We start from the raw sequence: 10,760 nt of genomic DNA, 5'->3' as shown, positions 1-10,760 counted from the left end.
CACCTGGCTGTATTTTTAAGGTGAGGAATTTACAGTAGGCAACCAGTGGTTTAGGGTGGTTTAGATGTGAACCTGTGAACCAAGCTGACCTCAGTCCCCCAGCATGAGTGACTCAGCTGGCACAGGTCGCTGTCCCGGACCAGGTCCCATCAGCAGGGATGAGAAAACCTTGAGGAAAGGGGTGCAGGGCTGGAGACAGCAGAGACAGCAGCTGCAGGGGGTTCAGCTGTGAAACTGGAAACCTGAGTTGGTGTGGCTGGGCGGGGCTGGGCTGGGCTTTGTTTTCTCAGCCTTTTTCTATGGAAGAGAGGTGGGTGGGGCAGAGAGTTTCTGTATGGAAGAAGTTTGGGGCTTTCCTGTGGGCTGCCCTCCTCTTCCTCCTCCTCTTTTTATTCAGTAACAAGAATTGAACTCTGGATGCGCTATGTGTGAGCCCTGAAACCAGGTGTGGTGGCACACGCCTGTAATCCCAGCACTGGAAAGGCTGAAACAAGAGGATCACTACGAGTCTGAGATGCGTACAAGACCCTTTACTAAATAAATAAATAAATAAATAAAATGTCATTTGATATTTTCCTAAGGGAAATGAGTTTGATTCCAGGGGCTGGGGAGATAGCTAAGTGGCCTAAGCACCTGCCTGGCAAACACAAGGACCTGAGTTCCATCCCCAGTACTGCATGCCGTGCTGGCCCTGGAGCCCCAGGAACTCCGTGCCAGCCACAGAAACCAGGCGAGGTGGCACATGCCTGTCATCCCTGAAACAGGAAATACAGGAGGAGCACTGCGAGTCTGAGCTGCATAGTGAAACCCTGTAACAAATAAGTGAATGAATAAATAAATGATTTAAAGAAAGAAATACATTGATCCCAGTGCATTAGAGTTACACAACATCAGGAAATATTTCAACACATCTTAAATGTATCTGACATCATAAGCTAATAATGTGATCTGCTAACGTTACAATAGTCTGCTTTAAGTCATGTACTTGGGAAGTTTCTGAGTCAGTTTATCGCTGAGATGTTCACAGTTGTTCAGAATGTTTATGCTATTCTTGTACAAAATGCGTGACCTGGGGCTGGTGAGATGGCTCAGTGGTCTAAAGCACCTACTTGGAACAAGCTTAGCAAAGCACAGGGACCACGGTTCAAGCTGGCCACACACACACACACACACACACACATAAATAAATAAAATTAAAAAAAAAAAATGCATGACCTGAGCACGTAGGCCTAATGCTACCCTGGCTGTTGTAGCACTACCAGTGACAGCAATTATTCCTAAAATTATAGCTATTATAATTTCAGGGCCAGGGAGTTAGCTCAGCTGACTAAGCGCCTGCTTAGGCAAGTGCAGGGGCCAGGGCTCCATCCCCTGTACCACATGCCACACCAGCCCCTTCCCCTGGTATGCTGAGCCAGCCACCAAGTCCAGGCATGGTGGCACCCCAATTGCTCAATAAAGTTTTTTTTTGCGGGGGGGCACTAGGGATCAAACTCAGAACCTTGTGCTTGCCAGGCAGGCACTTAAGCCACTGAGCTATCTCCCCTGTCTTGCTCAATAAAGATTTTTTTTATTTTTTTTATTTTTAGGGAAGGGTCTACAGTGTGTTCAGAGTCTCACTACTAGATGGGACTCATAGTGATCCTCCTGTTTACAGCCTCCCAAGAGCTGGGATTACAGGCACACGCCACCACGCCCAGTCTCAATTGCTGTCTCACTGTACCATGGGAGTGGGGCCGGCATGGCAGACCCAGAATCAAACCCTCGGCCCCTGCGCCTGCTTGCAGGCACTTTAATCCACTGAGCTATTTAGCCGGCCTTCCTATAAAGATTCATAGCAATGTCAGCTATCTATAGTCTCAAGAGTCCCTTTTTTGGGGCTGGGGAGATGGTTCAGTGGAATAAGCGCTTCCCTGGCAAGTGCAAGGTTCTGAGTTCAATCCCCAGTTCCGCAAAAAAAAAAAAAAAAAAAAAAAAAAAGAGTCCCTTTTTTCCTCTGGTCCAATACAGGTTCACATGTTTAGACCCTGCTGGACGTTAGACATTGCCAGTACCTGTTACTGAAATTGGCTGTTTAGGCCAATGGGTAGGCCAGTCTTTTGTAGAAATAAGGGACACATCTGCTCCAGTATCCAAAAGGCCATTAAAACTAATATACTGAACTTGTATAGACATTTGGGGGCATTAGCCTAAAAGAGTTTGCCACCATGTGGAAGAATCTGTACTTCCAAAACCCTCTTTTCTTTTTTCTGGTAGAGATTTCCCTTTTATACGTGGCAAGATTAATAGCTATACAATTCGCTGTTGAGTTTTAATTTGAAAAGGTTTAGTAGTAGATATCGTAAGTCAGATTTCTCCTTCATAATCACTATCAATAGGGCTGGTGAGATGGCTCAGTGGTCTAAAGCACCTACTTAGAACAAGCTTGGCAAAGCACAGGGACCGCGGTTCAATCCCCCAGCACCACATGCCAGCCAGCCCCGCCCCCTGGTGGGCTGAGCTGGCCACACACACACACATAAATAAATAAAAAAAAAATTAAAAAAAAATCACTATCAATAATTCCCAAATGCGAGCCCAGGGAGATGGTTCAGTGGAATAAGCACTTCCCTGGCTAGCACAAGGATCTGAGTTCAATCTCCGGTTCCCCCCACCCAAAAAAAATAAAATAAATAATTCCCAAACGCACACTACACCTTGGTTCATAATACTACTCCCTCCTACAACCAGACCTATAGCATCTTTTAGCATAGGGCCGAAAATCCCAGAATGAGTTTTTCAAGCCATACAAGCCGGGAGCAAAAGCTAATTTTCCATGGCCATCAAAGCTACGCTGTGCTTCCAGGGCGTCTCGCTTACTCTTCTCTTGTTGCTGGGACAAGTACCCGACACTCAGAATGAAGGAAGGAGGGGGCCTGGCCCTAGCTCAGGCCTTTAAGTGGCCGCTTCCACAAAGCTGTCAGCCTCAGGTTGCTGGAGTTCGAACCTCACAACTCTCCCGCTGGCCAAAAGTGCCCTGAAGGCATTCGAGGAACAAAAAAAAAAAAAAAAAAAAAAAAAAAATCCTTATTGGGGCCAGAGGGATGGCTCAGTGGAATAAACACTTCCCTGGCAAGCGCAAGGGCCTGAGTTCAATCTCTGGTTTCCGCAAAAAAAAAAAAAAAAAAAAAAAAAAACAGAATGAAGGAAGGAAAGGTTCATTTAGCTCACAGTTACTGGAGGTTTCATCACAAACTCGGCTGGCTCCAAGGCAGAGAGGCACCTGGCAGAGGGCAGCACTCGTGGTGGTGGAAGGCAGCAAAACCGCAAGAGCAAAGGGCAGGAGCAGTGGCGACAGTGGCAGCAGACAACAAGTCTTTCTCCCTTACATTGCCTGGCCAGCGCGAGCGCCTGAGTTCAATCCCTGGTTCCACCAAAAAAAGAGAAAGCGATAGTGGGAACAGCCTTACCTCGGCTCGCAGCTCACATGCCACATTCCTACTTTCCTTTTGTCCTACATCCTCCAAATCTTGAGGTTCTGAGGAGACGGTTTGCGACGCCGTAAATGTCCTTTTAGGACCTGGTTTCTCAGATTCATCCTTGCTATAGAGCATCAAGAGATTTGGAGAACCGACACTCCATATGCCGGGGAGCACCTCCATGTACCGGGTCTTGAGGGGGTGCAACCTTATCATAATTATGCACCACGGAGGCCCCCTGCTCTGTTTTTGTCCTTTTTTCTATGCTAGCATCCGCATTTGAGGGTAAGGAAGGCAGAGGTCTTAAAACGGTCTCATCTGCAGATTCATATTTGTGCAGAAGCTGCTCTTGAGGTTTAGCAACAGCGACATCCAAAGCTGACCTTTTAAAGTAGTTCTTCGACTCTTCCGAGTCTGATTGCAGTAGTTCTGAAGCTAAGGAAGTTAAATTGCAAGAGACCACGCGTGATGAGAGATTGCTTCCCTTTGCTGGTGGGCACAAGGAAGTCTCTCAACTTGCTTCCAAACTTTTAAATTTAAAGCAGCCTTTCCTGAGGGCCTGAACCAGTAACAATGTCACCAGGCCGCAGCAAACAACTCAAAATGTTTTAGTTTCATTTTTACTCCTGCTCCCTTGAGCACTGTCACAACCAAGCAGACACATGCATCTCCTAATGAAGGGGAGTTCCCTGTTACCCTGAGCTTCTGCCCTCCATCTCCCCTACTCTGGGTGTACTGTACCCCAACAGTCCGGCCTGCCTTATCTTATACTTAGTCATCTCCTGTCCACCCCACAGCTGGGCGCTGGCTGTTGTTGTGCAATCGGACCCTCGAGGGGAACAGCAGCGAGGCTAGGCGCAATGGGCTCCAGGGGTCCCAGAGTCTCGTTGGACTGAACTGAGCAGGCACAGCATATTTATTGAGAGGCTTAGAAAATACAAATCATTAGGGGCCGGGGAGATGGTTCAGATGGTTCAGTAGAATAAGCGCTTCCCTGGCAAGCGCAAGGGTCTGATTCAATCCCCGGTTCTGCCAAAAAAATAAAAAAAATAAAAATAAAACCAAATCATTGACAAAGGGCAACGTACACTGAGTCCTCTAAATCAGGAGCTTCTGATCGGTCACACACTGCAAATGTCTTTAGACTCTCAGGTACACAAGATCTCCCCCGCTGGTGTCTAAGGACAGTTCTGAGAAAACAAACAGGATTCTTCTGTCCCCGGCTGGCCGCTTGCTGCCAGGCCTTGGGCATCAGCTTGCCGACTGCGCAAGGTAAAATAGCCTCTTCTTTGTTTTCCTGAATTTCTTCCTCCGTTATCTGATGTGATTTACATAGCAGTTCTCAATTAAGTAAGCAACTGCTGGGCCAGGCCTGGTGGCATACACCTGTAATCCCAGCTCTCAGGGGAGCTGAGGCAGGAAAATTGCTGTGAGCTCCGAACCCTCCCGGGGCCAAGCGCAGGGACTGCAGTTCACACAACACGCCCCGCCGGCCCCTGCTCTGGGCGTGGTGGCCCCACCTGTAATCCCAGGGCCAGTGAGGCTGAATACAGGAGGATCACTAAGAGTTTGACTTGCTTATGAGACCCTGTACCAAATACATACAAAAAAAAAAAGACCAGCCTGGGCTACAAGGTGAGCTCAAGGTCAGCCTGAACTGTCTCAAAAAAACAAAAAAGAAAAGAAAAGAAGAAAGAAAAAAAGAAAGAGGAAGGGGGGGGGCAAAACGTCTAGCCAGTGGCATGTTTTTTAGCTTGACATGGTGAGGTCACCTCGACCTTGATGCCAGATGTCACTGTGTGCCCTACAGACAGAAAGGTGTGGCTCCTTAGAGTCCCAGCCTCACCCCTTCAGTGTCTCCTCTTGGAGTTGCGTCTCCCTTTATTACCAGTTTTTGTCCAAATCCATTGAGAAATGAGACAGTTTTGCTTTTCTTTTTCTTTTTGAGACAAGGTCTCGCCCTGCAGCCCAGGCCTCAACCTCATGACCTTCCTGCCTCAGCCTCCCCAGTGCTGGAGTCACAGGTCTGTGCCACCACTCACAGCTGAAATGTGCTTTTTTTTTTTGGCAGAACCAGGGATTGAACTCAGACCCTTGTGCTTGCCAGGGAAGCGCTTATTCTACTGAGCCATCTCCCCATCCCAAAACTTTGCTTTTGCATTGTGCAAATTGTCAGGAATTCCTCTCCCTGCTAGGTCTGAAATCTGCGGTGTGCTAAGGCAGCAGCTCCTCCAGTGTGGCCCTGGGATACTGTGAGCTGGGTGGCAGGGCTGGGGCTCCCAGCCGAGGGCCCGGGTTAGCCACGTCCACCTCCCTGAGTCCCTGGCACCTAAGAGACTCAGTGACAGACACAGTGGGCTGAGCTGTAGTTACACCCACTCTATCCATCCTGGGTGTAGGTGGCCAGGTCAGGCCAAAGGCATTTGTCGCACACCTGTGACCTCAGGGAGGCTGAGGCAGGAGGATCCCAAGTCTGACAATACTGCGAGTTCTAGGCTGGCCTGAGCTACATAAGGAGAGTCTGTCTCAAAAAACACAAATGAATCAAAACCTGGTCCTCTCCAGGGAGAGGAAGATGGGATGAACCCTGGGAAGGAGCAGGCCCTCCAGGCAGAGGGCCCAGCTGCGAGCCTGTCCTCCTATGTCCCTACCCCATAACCTGACTTCTCCAAAGGGAACCACGACCCTCGTGCTGGGGCTGGGGACACAAGGGTGCGGAAGGAGCCTGGTGCGGTGGCACACGCATCACCCTGGCACTTTGGGAGGCTGCGGCAGGAGGACTGCACGTTCGGGCTTCTTTGCCTGGACAATTCATTAGCCACTTGATGAGACCGTGACTGCAAATACACATAGTATACATAGGCCGGGGCTGCAGCTCGCGGGAAGGCCCTGAGCTCAATCTCCTCCGGTTCCACATAAATAAATAATAACAGGCATAAGCGACGTGGGGGTGGGAGGTAGGGGGCGGGGACAGATGTGTCCCCTCGGACACAGGACGCCAGAGAGGAACACGAAGGCACAGAGGGATAATTATTCCTACAGATGTACCAAGACAGCATCCGGAGGAGAGGCCGTGGCCCAAGACAGCGAGGAGGAAGGCGGCTTAGTGGCCTCTCCCAGAACAGCTTTTACCGTCGTCTTCAATTATTAACAATTTATTTATTTAAAATTTAAAAAAAAAATTTTTTTTGAGACAGGGTCTCACTGAGTAGCCCAGGCTGGTCTCTGACTTGTGGCGATCGTCCTATCTCAGCCTCCCCAGTGCTTCTGTTTGGTGAGGATTTTAGGAGAATGAAAGGAGAAAAGGGAGGAAAAGAAGGCATCTGGGGGGAGGGGGCGGGAAGGGAGGAGATCCCAAGAGGGGCTCGGTCTTCCTGGGTTAAGACGCCAGAAGCTGCCAGGCGGGTCAACCCAGCACCGTGGGAGGCTGAGGCAGGAGGATCGCAAATTTGAGCCAGCCGTCTGGGTTCTGCAGCGACTGACATAGAAAGAGGTGAGGCTGTGGCTCAGGGCGCAGGCCCCAGCTCCGTCCCCAGCCCTGGCACCAGCTGCAGGGGCCGCGGATCGCGGAGCCGGCGCGGCGGGCGGGGCGCGCTGACCCCGCCCCGGGCCTGGGCGGGCGGCTGTTGGAGCGGCGGAGCTGAGCGGTGCTGGAGCGGGGAGGTCGCCGTCCCGCCCGAGGGTGCCGGACCACCTGCTCCGAGGCAACAGCTGCGACCCGATCCGCGCCCCGAGCCCCCAGTCCAGGTCAGATCTGCCGATCCCGGCGCGGGCAGTGACGCCAGGGGCGACACGGGGCCCCGGGCGGCCGAGGAGACTCGGACTCTCTCCCCTGCAGCAGGTGAGAAGCTGAGGTCCGGGTGGGGTCCGGATGCGCGCGTAGGGGCTCCGCTCCGGCATCTACTCCGGGAGTGCAGCCTGCTTCCTGCTGGGCCAGCTGTGCCTCAGTGTCTTTATCTGTCCCCTAGGAGCAGAAGTTCCCACCTTTGACAGATTAGCTGAGTTGGCAGGTTCTCCCAGGCCCGTAATCTCAGCACTTGGGAAGGCTGAGGCAGGCAGATCTCCAGCCTGGACTACATGGTGAGACCCTCTTCCGATCCTTCCTATTCCATCCTCAGCTGCCCAGGGCTTCCTGTTTGTCACTAACCTCTAAGAATGGGGCAACCACCCTCTGGGAGCCACTTAGCAGAGCTTAGACCTCTCATTACATCTGCTACTTCAACAGCGGATCGGAGGCGGGGGCTGCAAAGGGAAGCCTTCCCACTCAAGACCAAAATCCTGGGCGTAGGGGGGAGCGAGGACACCCAGATGCCCACCTGTATCACTGACAACCTGGGGTGGTGAGGAGGGTTCAGCATAGAAGCCAAATGCCAAGGCGCAAATTGTTCATTTCAAACGTGTGTTAGCTAGGTGTGGGGTGCAGGCGGTCTGTGTTCCCAGCACTCGGGTGGAGGATCCCAAACTTAAACTCAGTCCTTGCGGTTTAGTGACATAGTGAGATCCTGCCTCGAAATTAGAAAAGAAAAGAAACGGAGCGTGGTGGCGCACCCCTGGGATCCCAGCCGCTGGGAGGCTGAGGCGGGAGGATAATCACGAGTCTGAAGCCAGCCTGGGCTACACAGCAAGAACTTGTGTCAAAAAAGAAAAGAGAAGAAGGGCGGGGGAGGAGCTCTATGGGAAAACCCAGAAAACTGAAGCTGTCAGATTCGTCATGGAGAGGGCATTGTGGGCGGCCTGTGAGGGTGGTCGACTGCTGCGGGGGTGATGGCGGCTTCTCGCTGGCCAGGAACCACGTGGAGACATCTTGGGGTCCCCTCCAGTGCAGGGCACCCCATCCTTGCAGTGAGCGTAGAGTCTAGGGCGGGCCGTGGTTGGGCACTTCGCCAAGATCACAGGAAAGGGTGCATCACCATCTTAAGGGGGCTGAGACGAGTAGTCTCCCGAGGAGCGTGGGCGGTTACCTATTCTCCTTCTCTCCTTTGGCTTTTTGAGACGGGATCTCACTGTGTACTTGAGGCTGGCCTTGAATTCACTACGCAGCCCTGGCAGGCCCAGATCTTGTGGCCATCCTCCTGCCTCAGCCTCCCCAGGGCCGCACCTGAAGAAGTTTTTTGTGAAGCCCTAATTCTATCCCGGCAGCATGGAGCCCTAGAGCCCTAACGTGGAGTCACTGCCTAGAACAGAGAGTGAGTGATTGAGCACACAAATGAAATTGAAACAGGAAGGACTTAAAAAGACCAGCTTCCTTTGCCAGCCCCCCTCTCTGGGCCTGGGAAGCCCCGGGCCGTCCGCGGGTGCAGGCAGTAGGGTTCTGAGGGCTCTGCCTGGGGGTGGCGCTACCTGGGTTTCCTGAACCTGCTGGGCCTCTGCCTGCCCTGGGACCCGGACTTCCCCGCTGGGGGTTGGGGCGCCCTATTTCTTTTCCGGGAGAAGTCAGCACTTCTGAGACCCTTGGGGGAGCTGCTTCTGGGAGCCAACTCGGTGGAGACACAAATGGCGTCAGCGCAGCAGGCCGAGTTAGAAAGAAAGGAGGGCTTTGTTGTTGTGCTTTTACTGGGGATCCAAACCAGGGACCCTGTAGCCCTGAACTACACCTGAGCCCCCCCCCACTTATTTCTCTAAATTGTCCAGTCAGAACCAGAAATTGTGAAGGGCTGGTGAGATATCTCAGCGGATTAAGTGCCTGCTTAGGCAAGCACAGGGATCTGGGTTCAATCCACCGCACACTGAGTCTGGGGTGCACGCCTGTAATCCCAGCATGGGAGAGGCTGAGACAGGAGGATCGCTAGAGTCCAAGTTGCATAGTGAGACCCTGTACCAATTACATAAAAAAGAACTAGAAATTGTGATCCTCCTGCCTCAACCTCCCCCAATGTGTGGTGCTGGGGTGACCCACCAGGCCTAGGTGTGAGGAGCCTAGGCATTGAGGGCCTGGGGCGCCTAAGGGTTTTTGTTTTGTTTTTGTATCTAAAAGAACCCAAATGTTACAATTAGTTCCATTTGTCGAATCTACTTATAGCCCAGCAGGAAAGGTTCTCCTGGAGCAAATGAACTCCCTTCCGTGCCCCTGAGCTCCCTCCCTAATCCCTGGGGCTCTGCAGAGCCAATGCCACTGTCACAGCCTTCCTGGTCCCATGCTGCCTTCCCTGGCTCACTCAGGTGTGCATCCCTCAGCTTCCCAAGCTGAGAAAACTGGATCGGTGTGCGCTGCGCACACCAGGGCCAGCGTGTGGCTGGTGCCTGTGGCTGGGAGAGGCTGTGCTCACCTGCTTGATGTGGCCAAGAGCGTTCCTGGGTCTAGGTGGCTGTGGCGCTGTTGTGTGCGCGTGTGTGCGTGCGTGTGCGTGTGCGTGCGTGTCTCAAAGCGCAGGCTTTTACATTTTTATTTGGCTGTTTTTCTACGCTGATGGGAAGGAGCTGGCCTGGGCCCCAGAGGATGGGGAGGTGCAGAGACAGAGGTCCCAGGGGACCTGGGGTGGGGACAACACCCTGCTGCCTAGGGACCTAAGGATGGAGGCAGAGTGCTGGCTGGGAGGTCTCAGGCTCCCCGTGCCACCGGGCAGGGCTTTTTGCCCAGCTGTCTCCTGAGTCCTCTTCTCTGGCTCGTGGTGGTGGCTGACAGGCTCTGGCCCCAGTAGGAATTGCTGAAATCGTCATGGTGGTCATCTGATATGGCTGAAGCCCTTGAAACAAAAGCTCGTCTTCCCAGGACCACCCCCCACTTCTCCAGCTCAGCCCAGGGTACAGTTTCCTTTCACCCTTCTCACCACTTCAGGGAAGCCCCCCAGTTCGCTCCTCAGGTGTATCTAAACATCCCCCTCAAGGCCCCCCCCCCCCGCAAAAGGCCATACAAGCCTCAGCCTCCCTTTGTTCCAATCCAGAGAATTCCTCACCTTCCCCAAATTCTCTCCATGTCCTCAAAGAAAATAAAGCCCCTTTCCCTTCTTACTTCTGCCTGTTTCTCTGCTATGCCTGGTGCCTGAAAAAAAAACAAAAACAAAAACAAAAAACTATCAGTGAGTGGCAGGGCTGGCCAGATAGCTCAGCAGACTAAAGCGCCTGCCTGGCAGCGCCACAGCCAGGGTTCTATTCCCGGCACACCATGCTGGCCCTGCCCCCAGGATGGATGGTGATTGAGACTGGACGTGGTGGCCACGCTATAATCCCAGCATTTGGGAAGCTGAAAACAGGAGAATCACTAGGAGTCCAATCTACGTAGTGAGACCCTGTGAGATGGCTCAGTGGTCTAAAGCACCTACTTAGAACAAGCTTAGCAAAGCACAGGGACTGCGGTTCAATCCC

At 52.4% G+C, this 10,760-nt stretch overlaps 1 protein-coding gene and 1 long non-coding RNA gene across 2 annotated transcripts in view; one reads left to right on the top strand and one right to left on the bottom strand.

Moving 5' to 3' along the window:
- Positions 1–10,760, bottom strand: part of LOC111812937 — a 19,770-nt gene that overhangs the window by 4,463 nt on the left and 4,547 nt on the right. The gene's annotated exons all lie outside the window — the stretch shown is intronic.
- A4galt (alpha 1,4-galactosyltransferase (P blood group)) overlaps positions 7,100–10,760 on the top strand; it is a 20,449-nt gene continuing 16,788 nt past the window's right edge. The window contains exon 1 of the mRNA XM_004642381.2: positions 7,100–7,299. The gene's annotated coding sequence lies outside the window, so the exon portion shown is untranslated. The remainder of the gene's footprint in view (positions 7,300–10,760) is intronic.

This window comes from Octodon degus, unplaced genomic scaffold (assembly GCF_000260255.1).
Source record: "Octodon degus isolate 3935 unplaced genomic scaffold, OctDeg1.0 scaffold00153, whole genome shotgun sequence".
Lineage (NCBI taxonomy): Eukaryota > Metazoa > Chordata > Mammalia > Rodentia > Octodontidae > Octodon > Octodon degus.
The sequence above is the reverse complement of the archived record's forward strand: the minus strand, read 5'-3'. Positions and strand labels throughout refer to the sequence as shown.